Source organism: Acomys minous, assembly GCF_964271855.1.
Source record: "Acomys minous genome assembly, chromosome: 19".
Taxonomy (NCBI): Eukaryota; Metazoa; Chordata; class Mammalia; order Rodentia; family Muridae; genus Acomys; species Acomys minous.
Window position 1 is genome coordinate 51559195 of NC_140499.1, and position 14372 is coordinate 51573566.

The 14372-nt window shown below is 38.5% G+C and overlaps 1 long non-coding RNA gene across 1 annotated transcript in view; it reads left to right on the forward strand.

The window, feature by feature from the left end:
- LOC311590058 overlaps nucleotides 1-13754 on the forward strand; it is a 30234-nt gene extending 16480 nt beyond the window's left edge. Inside the window, exons 5-9 of the long non-coding RNA XR_014776747.1 lie at nucleotides 7674-7852; nucleotides 8167-8265; nucleotides 9531-9685; nucleotides 12682-12886; nucleotides 13641-13754. This is a non-coding gene — a long non-coding RNA (uncharacterized lncRNA). The remainder of the gene's footprint in view (nucleotides 1-7673; nucleotides 7853-8166; nucleotides 8266-9530; nucleotides 9686-12681; nucleotides 12887-13640) is intronic.
- Nucleotides 13755-14372: the final 618 nt, after the last annotated feature.

Sequence of the window (14372 nt, forward strand, 5' to 3'; positions counted from 1 at the left end):
AAAAATAGTATCTTTAACAAATGATGCTGGTCTAACTTGATGCCTATGTGTAGAAAATGCAAGTAGACTTTTATTTATCACCCTGCACAAAACTAAAGTCCAAGTGGAGTAAAGATCTCAACCTACAACCACTATATCTGTTAGAAGAAAAAGTGAGGAAGAACCTTGAACTCATTGGCATGGGAGACAACTTCCTGAACAGAATGCCAACAGCTCAGGCTCTAAGATCAACAATAAATAATGGGCCCTCATGAAACTGAAAAGCTTCTGTAAGGCAAAGGACACTACCAACAGAATAAAATGACAGCCTACAGACTGGGAAAAGATCTTCACCGTATGGCCAAGAAACATTTAAATAAATGCTCAATGTCCCTAGTCATCAGGGAAATGCAAATCAAAATGACTCCGGGATTCCTTCTTACACTTATCAGAAAGGCTAAGATCAAAAACACAAGTGACAGTACATGCTGGCGAGGATGTGGAAAAAGGGGAACACTCCTCCATTGCTCATGGGAGTGCAAACTTGTACAAGCACTTTGGAAATTAATCTGGTACTTTCTCAAAAAAATTAGGAATAGTTCTAAGTCAAGACTCAATGATTCCACTACTGGTGGAAAGATGCTCCACCATACAAAATAGGACATTTGCTCAACTATGTTCATAGCAGCTTTATTTGTAATAGCCATTTAGGTTTGTGGGGTTTGTTTTGGTTTGTTTTGGTTTGTTTTGTTTTGGTTTGGTTTGGTTTGGTTTGGTTTTTCAAGACAGAGTTTCTCTGTGTCCTGGACTTGTTTGTAGACCAGGCTAATGTCGAACTTACAGAAGCCACCTGTCTCTGGCTCCCGGAGTGCTGGGATTATAGGCGTGCACCACTGAGCCCAGCTTTATAATTTACTTACTTATTCATTCATCCATCCATTCATTTATCTCAGATAGTAGCCCTCTACTAGATGTGTGGTTGGCAAATGCACTTCTCATTCTGTAGCCCGCCACTTTTTCTGAAAGCTACTGCCCTTTGCCATACACAAGCTTTTCCGTTTCATAAGGTCCCATTTGCTTATTTTTTGGTCTTACTGTCTGTTGTAATGGTATTCTGTTGAGGACGTCTTTTGTGGTACCAATGAATTCAAGACTATTCCTCACTATCTCCTCCATCAGATTCAGTGTATCAGGATTTATGCTGAAGTCCTTCATCCCTTTGTGGTTGAACTTGTGCAGGATGATGAGCATGAATCTATTTCCTCTCTCCTACATGCACCCATCCAGTTTGACCAGCACCATGTGTCAAATATGTTAACTTTTTTTTTCCCAGTGTGAATTTCCATCTTCTTTATAGAAAAATTTTGTTGCCCGTAGATGTGTGGATTTATGCCTAGGCGTTCACTGTCATTCTATTGGTCAGTCTGTCTGTTTTAAACTTTTGACGTTTAGAAGCAGTTTTTATCTACCATTTTAGGCTGGCCAAATGACATACTTGATACCCTATGAACATATACAGGGGGAGGTAATCCCCCTCAGGAACAGTCATAGGGGAGGGGAATAAGGGGAAAATGGGAGGGAGGGAAGAATGGGAGGATACAAGGGATGGGATAACCATTGAGATGTAACAAGAATAAATTAATAAAGGAGAAAAAAAAGAAATGTGTTATTTTTTTTCAGCTATGTGTGGAAGCGTTAGTCAAGTAAAACAGAGTATGGCCAAGTGCTGAGAGTGGTCAGTACACAATGAATGGTAGGAATGAACAGACATTACCAAGTTATTTATATGATTTGTTATTTTTGCAACACTCTTATTGCAAAATAAATAAATAAATAAAACTATGTCTTTCTTCTAAAAATTCATTCCTTTACATTTGGCAACAAGAAAAAAATGGGAAGTGATGATGAAAAAACAAAAAGGAACTTTGCTTACGTTTGGGGGGAAAATGTAAATTAGTACAGCCACTACAGATAATACTCAAAAAAACTGAAGTTAAAAGTACCGTTGAATTCAAGTATTGGGGGGTGGAACTGTTACTCAAAAGAGATACCACACTCCCATTCACGGTAGTAAAATAGTGAATCATCACTATACATGACTGTCAACGGAAAAATGGATAAAGGCAATTTTAAATACAAACACAAAAGTCAAATGGAAAAATGTAATCCATTCTTTGCAGCAAAATGGATAGAAATAGTAGAATAAATCAGACACAGCATGACAAGTATCGAGTCCTCTTGATAAATGGAACCTAAAAATGTCATATTGAAGGTGGGATTGATGGCTAATAAAGATTTAAAAGTAGGAGGAAAGAAGGTAGATTTGATTGATACATGCTCTGTGCCTATATAGAAGTATCAGAGAGAACCTATAATTAGTACATATAATAAATGTGTTAATAAAAACTGGGAATCTTGCAGAAGGTTTCTTATACAGTCCCACAATTGCCTTCATGTAACTAAAAATGTTAGCATCTTATAAACATCAAAAAAAATTACACCTGAATTCCCAGGCCCATTATTATTCATTATCAAATTGTAATCTAAGTAGGGTAGAAGGGGATATGAAGATGGAACTGAAATTACTGATCAGCTACCTGTAGAAACATAGGCATTAGGACTGTCTAGGAAAGCCAGCTCAACCCTATGAACCCTTAAAAGCACTAGTACCAGTTGTTAAGAGGAAAAAGAGAGATGAACAGGACAACAGTGTTTGAGATCCTTCAGTCCTTCAGAACTTAACCCAGTAGTTATAGCGCAGATGCTGATTGGTCCGTAAGCTGAGGAATCAGGAACCCTGTAAGCTTAGAATGGATGGATCCCTGGCTGACAGCTGGCAAGGAAAGGGGACCTCAGTCCCAGAGTTTCAGGAACTGAATTCCGCTATTAACCTGGCATAATTTGGAATTGGATTCACCACTACAGCTTGCAGGCCAAAACCTTGACTTAAGCTTTATGACACCCTGCTGAGAAGCAGCTGAGCCATGCTGTGCCAGACATGGCCCAGGGAAACAGATACAGCAGATAGATGGTGTGTTAAGCTGCTAAATTGGTGGAAAATCTGTTACAGTAATGACAGAAATATAGTACAGCTGATACTCAATTGAACATTAGTTTTTGTGCCCAGTTAAATATTTCCAGCCTAGTGTAGAGTCTCAATGCTGAAAGTCTTGACATCAATATACAATTTATCTAAACTTTATTGAGTGACCTTCATAAAATGCTAAAATTGTTGTACTATGTCTATCTTCATAAGACAAGGAGAATTTCACCTGTCCTTTTGCCACTATCAGGAGTACTGTTGAAAACACAATCTTCTATCAGTTGGAAAGGTCTTTGACTCATAAACTGTAGGTACCAATTAAATGCACTCACCTCAGTTAGAATGTGCTGAATCATACATTTATCCAGTACATTTGAAGCACTTCTGCTCTAACTGAAATAATCCAACATGGATACAGCTAGAATCTAAAGTGTACCATGTAAAATGGCAGAACTTGATAATGAGAATAAAATTTTGTCATGAAATAAAACGTTCAAGGCTTTGAGCACCTAAAATACTGAGTAGTTATTTTTCTCCTATTGGCAACAGAAGTGAAGTATTTCTCATGAACACATTGGCACAGAAGCATTATAGCATGGCAAAGACAGGTGTAATGCTTTCTAAACACATGAGGTAGTTCAGTAAAATTTATTCCCAGATTTCTTTTCTTTTTTTCTTTTTTTTTCCTGGATTTCTTACCTATTTCTAGGTTTTCATATCTTCAGATCTCTGAGCATAAGCCCACATGGCTACTGTGCATAGTGATTTCTATGAAATTTAGTGATGACCCAATGGCCACTGTGTGTGTGTGAGTGTGTGTGTGTGTGTGTGTGTGTGTGTGTGTGTGTGTGTGTGTGAGTGTGTGTGTGTGTGTGTGTGTGTGTGTGTGAGTGTGATTCTTTTCTATCCCCAGAAGAGAAGGAATAAATGGTGTCAGACTCCAGATACTTGAAACTGTCTATCTTCTCTCTCTTCCTAACTTCAAAAGATACCTCAGTATGACTTGATTGAAAAATAACTAATATGATTCCATCTATAAATGTCATAGTCCTACATTTTTTATATTCTTACACTTTCTTCTAATATGATAGTTTGCCTGAGTACATCCTTTTTCTGATTTAAAAGTTAAGTCAACTTTTGAATGACTACTACACATCTCAACAATAGAGTTTAATGACAGTGCTAAACTCAACTGGCTCAAACATTTTATTTCACGTTCCTTTCTATTTCTATGACAAACTCCATAACCAAAGACATCTGGTGGAGAAAAGGGTTTCTTTGGCTTATAGTTTGCAGCTATCATCCAGGAAAGACAGGGCAGGAACTTGGAGGCAGGAACTGAAACAGAAGAATGATGCTTTATTGGCTTGCTCCCTTTGGCTTTCTCAACCAGCATTTTTATACAACTCAGGAATTCTAGTGTAGGGGTAGCACCTCCCACAGTGGGCTGCAGGAGTGGCAACTACCACAGTGGACTGCTCCTCCCCTGATAAATCATTAATTCTCACAGGGTTGCCTAAGGTCAGTCTGATGGAGACTTTTTCTCAATTGAGGATCACTATTCCTCAATGACTCTAGTTTGTGTCCGACTGAGAAAACAAAACAAAACCAAAACAAAGAGAGAGAGAGAGAGAGAGAGAGAGAGAGAGAGAGAGAGAGAGAGAGAGAGAGAGCAAACAAAAAAAAACCCTGGCCAGTACACCACATTCTTTTCTGAATTTTCACAAACATATAGGAGGCAGAGTTCTTTCATGTGTAGAAGCCAAATAGAAATGTATTAAACTGGTAGTTTCTAATGAGGTTCAAAGATGCTTCCAGTGTGGTATCTTAGGTGGATGTGATAAGATTATTTTGAGTAAAGGGCAAGAAGGAAGTGACGAGAACAGACAATGGCAAGATAAAATCGCTTGGGTACCTGACATCTAAAGGATGTCTGAAGTAAGAACATTTGGTGAATACATCCGATCATAAAGTTAAACTGTCAATTCTTCCCCTTTATCTAGCAAGTAAAGAAGCAGGAACAGTATGGATAATGGATAATAGCATGAACTACAAGGGGCTGGTGAGACATCTCATAAATCAAGGCTGTGTACTTCTCTTGTAGATGACTTAAGTTCTCTTCCAAGTCTCTAAATCAGGTGGTTTAAAACCTCCTGTGATGGTAGCTCCAGGGCTCTGATACCCTTTTCTGGACCTCAAGAGCACCTGCATTCATGAGTATAAATATCCAAAGACATACACACATAATTTAAATTAATAATATACATATATCATTTCTAAAGAAAGGCAGCTAGAATTGAACAGATACTTCACCATTCTTACAATTTATATAATCATAATCAAATTACTCACTCCTTCCATGACTCATTCTTTTGTCTTATTAAATCAGACTTGAAATGCAATGTCTAGCACTCATGATACCTTGTACATAATGTTATGAAGTGGTGTTTGGCCAAACTGCCAATCATTCTTATTATATCATCCTATTCCGATAGAAGTCAACCATCTAAAATCTTGAGCTACCTCTAGTATTATTTGGGTTACATTATTTAGCTAGAAGAACATATTTTTAACATAAAAATGACATCTCCCCTCAATTACCTTTACAGTTTAAGCAATGTAATATTCACAACTGTTCAGTGATTACTTACCTCCTTTTGTTTGGGGCTTCCAATTGCCACTGTGATGGTGATGGTTGCTCAAGTGTTTTTGCTACTGATTCTTATACTTTCACAGGTGCATTCTTGGAATGCAATCCCTAGCTGTGATGGGCAAGACATTTTGGGTGCAGTGAACTACCTCCAGGTAATTCACACACCTGGAGAAGGGCATTTTGTCATTGGCTTGGCATTATGTCCAGTTATGTAGCATCTCATGTACTGCTGGTCATGGAAACATTCGAATGAAGGAGACACATTACTCATGCTGAGCTCTTTGAATCTAGTGATCTTCGACTGCCATTCACACATACACAGCAACGTTGCTTGGCGTATAGCTGAATGTTCTTTTTCTTCTCATGCTTATCCCCTCTCCTCCACTTACCTTTTCTGTTCATATGTCTATCTAGCTGTGTATGAAATCAACCTCAGTGTGAGTCTAAACTCATTTATCACTTTCCTCACCACATCAGTTCAATGACTGGACTTCATCAAGTCTTAATAAAAGTAGTTCTTACATACATCACTTTTCTCTCAATGTGGCCACAAAGAGTAAATGTTACTCTTTGTTATCTTGATTTTGTTTTAAATGTTCATCTCAACAGCATCCAAATCCAATTTATTACTCCCGTTTTCAAAGGTTGACACCTATCTTTCACATGATTATAATAAATAATCTTGGAATTTAAAGTCTTTGGACATGTTCAATATTATTTAGTACAAGGCCTACATATTCTTCTTTAAAGTATAGCTTAATGACTTACTCTGACTCTTCAGCCTCCTCTCCATCACTTAGTAATGCATAAATATCCTTTTTGCCAGCATTCTGAACCATTTGCTTATATCAAACATCATTGTTTATGCTTAAAAACAACAAGCTTTCTCTCTCCTCTCCTTCTCCCCCATCTCTCTTCTTACAGGCCATTATAACATTGCAGGAAGAGTTTAAGTGTAAGTAAATAAGTAAATGCATGGTTATATGAATTAATTACTTGAACAGTTGATATACAAGGTTCTATGATATTTACAATAGAAAGGCATTGTTCCTTAAGAATTTTGTTTGGGGATTTATAATGAATATGCATAAATAATTATCCTTAAAATGAAAGTAATAATTTATATATGACACACAGCTATAAAGGGTCAAAATCTTAGGGAGGAAAAGATTTCACACTCTCTTTTACTAAAGGATTTAAAAGGATAAGGAGGTCAGAAAAATGTGAAAATGTGTTAATTCCTGGTACAATGGAGAGGCATTGGTAATTCCCTTCAAAATGGATTTTCTGATGTGTCGCTGCTCCCCTTCTTCTCTAAATAACAGGTATTCTGATTTATGAAATTTTTAAATTCCCACAAGTAGAAGGTAAGGCAGGCAGATGGGTTCAGATAGTAGGTTCCACTAAAAGCCGTGCTGAGGAGCACTTTCGGGTAGACAGTTAAAAGCAGCTTTATATCTAATTCTGGCCAATGTCATTTCTCAGAAGGAACTATGAAATAGCCAGGTAAAAGTATGCAATTTCACACTAACCAAGATGCTAACATTTTATCCCAAAAATTTATTACTTGAAATTCATCATATTGCTTCTGTCTGACAGATGGGAACCACTTTAGTGGTCTTCCCCCAAACATTCTGTGGGACCTTTGTTCAGTTAAATTAGGACATTAAAGGGCTCTCCCAAGGGTAGGCTTTTTCTTTTAAGTCTCTCATGCATTGTATTTCAAATACAGTATCGTGTAAAGTAGCATCCCAGTTTGTCTTAGGTCTAAAAGATTGTGTCACACAGCAAAAAGTTTGTGTTCTTCCTGCTCTAGTCTCCTGATTCCCATCCAGAACTGCAGGATTTCAGGTTACATCTTAAACAACACTTCTATCTCCCTGGCTGAACTAGAATTCCTTTTCAGAATGTCAGTGACATGTCTTTGATGAACCTGTAGTGATTAAATTTTAATGTGTACTCTGTCATTTTATTCATGTCTTCTTTCTCTTTAATCAGTCTGCTATATTTTGATGAGTTGGTGAATATGAAGCAGTGTTATTAATATTGCCTAGCTCATCAAGCATTCTATGTGCAAAATGAACAGTAGCTTGCAAGAAAAGAAATATAAAAGGGACCAATAGTTAAAAAAGATGGGATAAAGGCTATTTAAGCCGTGTTCTGCTACTCCAATGAAGGTGAGACTAATATAATTAGAAAGTTTAAAAGAAATGATAACTAACAATAAATAACTTCGACATGCAAGAAACCATCCAAGTTAATTAATTTTATGATCATATCTAACACACTCATTAATTGAAAAATCAATACCATGATAGAGATAAGCATCCATGACTTAGTGATTGTTGAGTGATTTTTTTTTTTTTATCCCAAGGATCACTACACACCATGTTCATACCTGCTTATCCATGGTCAAAGTCAAGTCTTCTCAGACTTCAGAAAAACCAATTGAGAGTTTGTATGATATTTGTCCTTTATCTCTGTTGCACAGCTATCATTGACTTTAGGCCAAATTGTAGAAGTCTGTGAAGGAAGATGACTTTTAAACAGACAGTATACTACCTACAAGGCAACGCTACCAAAACAAAAGGTATTGTACACTATCACATTTACCATTGTGTGGCTCTAGCTGCAAAAACTATCCCTCTGAAAATAAGACAATTGTATCGCTATTCATCTACTGAACTGCAAGGAAAACCCATATGCCATGTTGCTTTTCAAATATGAGAGGTAGGTACAGGAAAATGATTAATATTAGAGCAACAAGAGGCCTGACTAACCAATCAGAACCCCAGCTTGCTGGAGGAAAGTGAGCCCCTTCCAACATTCTGGGTAGTTGGAAAGGCATCTCTTGTCAGTTCTCGCTTTCAGAGTCCTGCTTCCCTGCATAGCACTGTGTACAGACACATAAGTGGCAGAACAGGAAAAAACTAAGGCAGTTTCTAAAGATTATACTGAAAAATTGTTTGGGGAACTACATTACTGCTCACGGCTTCAGGATTAGGAGGAAGGCCACAGTAAAAGCTCGTGTTGAAAAGAATATTTGAAACTGTGTAGATACAATGTTCTAATATTTAAAAAAAAAAAAAGGTCTCCAGTTGATTAAATTAGGTATGTGATTGATAAATGGAGGCCAGATATCTAAGTTATTAGGAAATAAAGATATCTTGGTATTGGTCAGTTGTTTATCTAGAAAAGGTCCCACACCAAATGAAACTGAAAATTAGGTTGTCATTTATTAATTCCAAGATCTATTGTTAAAAAACAAAACAAAACAAAAGAACATCTTTCTTTAACAGTGTTCTGAAGGGTCTTTTAAATTTTTATTTAATCACTTTACAGCCTGATCCCAGCCCTCGCCCTCCTCTCCTCCCAGTCCCATCCTCACGCCCACCCATCCCCTCACTCCTTACTCTCAGAGAAGAGGAAGATCCTAAGGGGTACCAATGTACCTTAGCACATCAAGTTACAGTAGGACTAAGCACACTCTCTCCCACTGTAGCCAGACGAGCAGCCCAGCTTGGGGTGGGTGATTCAAAGACAGGCAACCCATTGTTAGGGGATCCACATGATAACCATCATGCACATATGCTACATATGTGTAGGGAAGGGGTCTAGATTCAGCCCAATGAATGCTCTGTCTCTGGTGATGGTTCAGTCTCTGTGAGCCCTTATGGGCCTAGGTTAGTTTACTCTGTAGATCTTCTTGAAGTTTTTACTGTGTACTTTTAAGCACAGAGGTACTAAAAATCATAGTTGCCTCCAAAAATATAGGTAGACATAAGGCAGAAACGCTTGAAGAAAAAAGCTTTCCGATCACTTTTGTCTTTGTCTTTGTCTTTGTCTTTGTCTTAGACTCATTGTTACTTCTGAGACATGTCATCTTTCACAGAGATTAGCTCTGGCAGAGCTGCAGTGAACTAAGTTCAATATCATTATGTTAAAAGACGCCTTCCCTTAAGTGTATCGCTCTGTAAATATTTACACATTCCACTGCCCTGGCTACCCAGGTAATAGATTTGATAAAATCTTCTTGAACAACTAAATTATGTTACTTGTGCCTTTTCAGTAACTTTGACAGAAGTTATTAAAATGACAACCCTAAGAAATACCCTACAAAGACTTCATGTTGTTTCACATTGAAGTGGTTTTACTAATGTGATTTATTGACTACACAGGAATATATCCTAAAACTGCTTTCAAAAGCACCAATATGAAAGTAAAGCCATTATATAAGGTGTGTTAAGGATTCACAGTGACTAGATTTGATTTAGCATTGTTTTTAAATAAAAATTTTCACCAAGTTAAAATCATTTGTGAAAAATAACCAAAGCCACATATGTAGCTTCCTCAGTTTTTAAGCAATGCATTTGTCTCATCCTTCCTGAGGGGGTGTTATTTCTTTGGTAAAATGTGTGCCAAATGGACAGTTTCATCTCTACGTATCACTTCGAGGTCACTAAGTTTGCAAACTTAGTAAAATCATAAGGCTTTAACAGAGATCCGGAAGCAGCTGTAGTATTCTAGATCACTGGTGAGTAACTCTAGCTTCTCGTGTGTGCCTTGAAACATTCACCTTGCTACTACAGAGGGAGAGAGAGAGAGAGAGAGAGAGAGAGAGAGAGAGAGAGAGAGAGACAGAGAGAGAGAGAGACAGAGAGAGAGACAGAGAGAGAGACAGAGAGAGACAGAGAGAGACAGAGAGAGACAGAGAGAGACAGAGACAGAGACAGAGACAGAGACAGAGACAGAGACAGAGACAGAGACAGAGACAGAGACAGAGAGAAGACAGGAATGACTAGGGTGGGAAAGACCTACGGATTACAAAGCCTCAGGCATGTCTTTGTTGACATGGCTTTGAGACTCTGTACTTCAGTGGCATTCTTAGACGACAGCACTTCTGAAACTCACACAGCATATTCGTCACCCAGCTTCACTTTCTATTGTTTGATGCCCCTGCAGTCTGAACACACTAAGCAGAAAAAAATAAAATAAAATACTAAGTAGAAAAATTCTATGAGCCAAAACATCCTACCTTTTAAATAGCCTTTGTTATCCAGTTCTGTCATAATCTTCCATTGAAATATGATTTATTATCACTAATCTTTTGTTGTCCTTAACTTGTTAAGTTAAACCCCATCTGTGGTAGGCATGCATACATACATGACACTTAATTTATTATTCTTCAACTTATAATTTTTCAAATTTACAGTGGTGCAAAGGCAATAGCTGATAAAAGCCATGCTCCACACATCAGATTAAATGTTCTAAGGACTGCGTTGTTCAGAACAGTGCCATCTCCCACGGCAGGGCTGCAGCTGTGAGCTGTGTCATCCAGCTAGCAGCATAACCAAAGACATGCAAGTGATGGTCCAGAGAGGGCCTGTGCCTAAGTTGTTTGTGATAAGCTCAGAGGTGGGGTGTGTTAACTGAACTTTCAATATAGGGGATCTTCAAAAGATGATGTGTTTATTGAAAAGGAATATGCTATAATTACCTAAAGAACATCTACAAAGAAATTAGCAGTATGTGTGTGTGTGGGAGGGAGGGGTCTACATAAATCTCCTTTCCCCATGGTGAAGGGGGCTGGAGTAGTCAAGGGTACACTATCAAAGACTTTACAAGTGGCTCTTCCCATGGCCTTTAAATTTACTAGAACCACCCCCTTTGTTAGATTGTGTTCATTAATGCCTCTTTGTGGCCTGTATGATTATTTTTTATGTCCTTGCTTCTGGATTGTAATAGAGAATTTGTGAGCAGTCCTGGTGTTTTTGGGAAACTCCACCTTACTAATGCTCCAAAGTGGAGACGACCAGAAAGGGAATTTGCCATGAAATATACAAAATTGAAATACTCGCCAATTGTCCCTTTAAGCTTTCTCTTTGAAACCTAGCCACTTATTTATACTAGGCATGGGTCTAGCTTATGCCCTATCACTCTGCATGTTCATTGCTCGAGTAGGAAGAATACAAATCATGTAGATAAACTACATATCTGCAGAGGAATGGGATATGAAATTAGCCAGTTTTAGTCACAGCAGGGCTCTGTAGATAGAAGTTGGCTTTAAAGTGACAGTCACAGCTAATCTTTGCTCTTGGAAGTAAAATACCAGAGCTTTCCAGCTGTAGTCAGTGGAAAATGGATCCTGTGCATCTCCAAATCTAAAACGTGTCACCATCACCCCCACAAAAGGCCACACACCAATCACTTCCCCCATTTGTTTTCACATAGGCACCGTTTAATTGATGATCTGTCAACAGCATCTAGCATCCTGTGACAAGATCTGTGAGTTTTATAAGAGCAGTCCCAGATTTGTTTACTTTTCTACAAGGGCCAGTTTCAACTGCTGATAATGTGTTTTCTTCTGAAAATGAAAAGACAGGCTGCTGGAACCTTCTTGAGATCCACATCATCTGACAGCTCCCACTTGTTTTCTGCAAACTGCTTAACTCTGTGTCTCCCCCTTTCTGCATATCTTAGGCAAGGAACACAAAATTGGAAAAAACAACAACAACAACAACAACTATAACAAAAACTCTTTCAGGCCCAGAGCCAGGGCTTTGAGTTGGCTCATCCAAACATCTACCCCATCAATGAACTGCTGGATAGTATAAATGGGCCAGTGGTACAAATCCAAAACTGCAGGCTCTCCGTGACACAGGGCAACAACAGAATATCTGAGAGGAGGCTCAGAGAGGTTCCAATACTGATAGAGTAACAAAAGCCAGAGGCTGCATTCCAGACCCACAAATCACTGCAATGAGCATTTGCAAGTGAAGAGGTATGGACAGAAAGGTATACAGTGGGACACACTACAGCTTCCACAAGAGGTTTCTCCTCTGTTGTAGGGGGCGATTAAAAGAGTGGGTATGAGAAGAGATGAATAGGGTTGGAGTGGATGATATGAAACTTACAAAGAACCAATAAAAAGTTTTTAAAAGATAAATATAGCAATAAACGGTCAGGGGAAATGTATTTCATTAAGATAAAGACTCTTGCCTTATAGATGGTGAGGTCTTGTGTAATCCTCATTTCTGGCATGAGGAAAGCAGGCATTCAAGCTACAAAGAGGATGATACAGAACAGCCATAACTCTACCCCCTACAGCAGCAAGTTCTCTGAAAGGGAAGAGCTGTGGAAGGGACCCATTGCCTGGGCTCAAGACTTGTGAGAATCCTCATGGAGAAAGGCTGCTTGTGCTCCCAGATGAGGTAAGATCTCTGAGGTCCCTTGTTTGTCCCTTTTTTTCCCTTCTGATAGCACTGGTGACCTGTGTTCTGCACTCTCCCCTTACCCAGGCTTCCTGCTGCAGTCTTTTTAGAGCAATGTTTGTCTTTGTCCACAGTTTCTTTTATGTCTTTGTAGAGGACCCTCTAGTCTTGCTGGTGTCACTCACCTTAAGGCAATATTACACTTGCAAACAAACACAGAGAAAGGGAAATTTTATGAGGCCTGCTTGTGACTGTCGTAAAAGTACCACAAAAAGCAGATAAATAAAAACTTAAATATTCCCCTGAAGAATGCTACTCAGTCATGTTTTTAAAGTGTCCATCAGAGAGGGAGAAAAAGAAAGAAGGCAATATTTTCAGACCAATCTTTGGTCGATTAACAGAATAGGAGAGCTTTAGGGACATTTTATTCTTCACAGCCGCTGATTCCCTGTGGCTACTGCTCAGAAGGAAACCTGCCTTCTCTCCTGCCTGTCCTGTGTGTGACTGAAGGGTATTTGCAGTCACTGTGCCCTCTCTCCATTGAGCTGAAATTCATCTCTGTGCAACCATGGTGAGACCTCACTGACCTTCAAGAGCATGTATAGAAAAAGGTCAGATGTCAAGCTATCTTTGTCCTGAGACATGACTTATTCATCACTTCTGACTACAGACACTGTGGGTTCCCCTGCTCAGTCTTGCAGGACTGTCTCTCAGCTGCTCATCAGACAACTGTGACTTTTTTTTTTTTGTACAGTCTCAGCGCGGCCCAGATGAATATCCAAGGAGGTCCTGAAGGGCACGAGGAATCCTAAAGTGGCATTGTGAAATCTGAGGGTATGCACCACGTCCAAGAAGCACTCAACCCCAGCAACCTCAGTGACAGTTCAGTACTGGTGGGACTTAAATGAACTATTTTATGCATATCAACTTTGCAGAATTTTAGGCACTGTGTTTAGATTCTTGTTCTCTTCTTTTTCTTTTTCAAGAAATATTTTGGCACAGTCTCTATATGTAACCCAAACTAGGTTAGAATTCTTCTAATTCTGCCTCAACATCGCCTGTTTTGGGGAAGTGGAAATATACCACAGGCAGGTTTCCCAATTATTACTGCTTCCCACTGTCTAACTGTTGAGTCCAACTGCCCTAGCGCCCACCCCTGCCTCATCCTCCTTACTCAAACTGGTTGAATTTGAAGTAGGCAGTTGAATTTTCATGCTAGCATTTTATATTTTGAAAAGTGAGATGTTTTAATCAAATATGCAACTATGTCTTTTTCAGAACTGAGGTGTATATAAACCAGTGAATGAGGAAAGTACAAATTTCATTGTGATATTTCAGAATATCGATGTATAGATAAAACATATAAGAGCCGAGATTGAGTAATTCATAAATATGTGTTTCTTAACCACAAAACATGTAATAAAATATTCTAGAAAGATCATAGATTGATTTGTACATTGAATGTGTTTCTTTTAAGCATAACTTT